Source organism: Trypanosoma equiperdum (assembly GCF_001457755.1).
Source record: "Trypanosoma equiperdum strain OVI genome assembly, contig: ctg_1389, whole genome shotgun sequence".
Taxonomy (NCBI): Eukaryota; Euglenozoa; class Kinetoplastea; order Trypanosomatida; family Trypanosomatidae; genus Trypanosoma; species Trypanosoma equiperdum.
This window is the reverse complement of record NW_027123381.1, coordinates 3,086-3,600: the sequence shown is the minus strand read 5'-3', so window position 1 is coordinate 3,600 and position 515 is coordinate 3,086.

The window sequence follows — 515 nt, the reverse complement described above, 5'->3', positions numbered from 1 at the left end:
AAAAAAATCCTGCTGTTGCTTCATCCCCTTCACCAGTGGATATTAGGATCTGCCCCCGCATCAAAAACCCGGAGTCACCATTATCGGCTCAGGTGCTATCCATTTTTGAGTGAAATATGGGGCATTATCAACTCCTAAGATGTATCATTTCGCTCTTTTGGTCACGGAAATGGCCATATTCACTCGCTTAATTCCATATTTTTCATTGTTTGTCGCCATTTGGCTCTGGTTCTGTGGATACTGTAGTGAGCCCATTTGGATCTTTCGCTAACCGCCGTCACTACCCTATATCACTTCTTACAATGTTCTCACCTATGCTGCGTCCTATCTTCACGTTTATATCAGACTACGCATATTGCATATACGCACTACCTCTCTTTCGGCGTCCCCTTTAATAATAATACTCGTTCTCTCCCACTAACTTACTTTCATTGCACCATTGCCATTATTTAAGTGCTTCTATGTTTCCTTATATTTTGTTTTTATCACTTATCCTGTTAAATTACTATACAAAT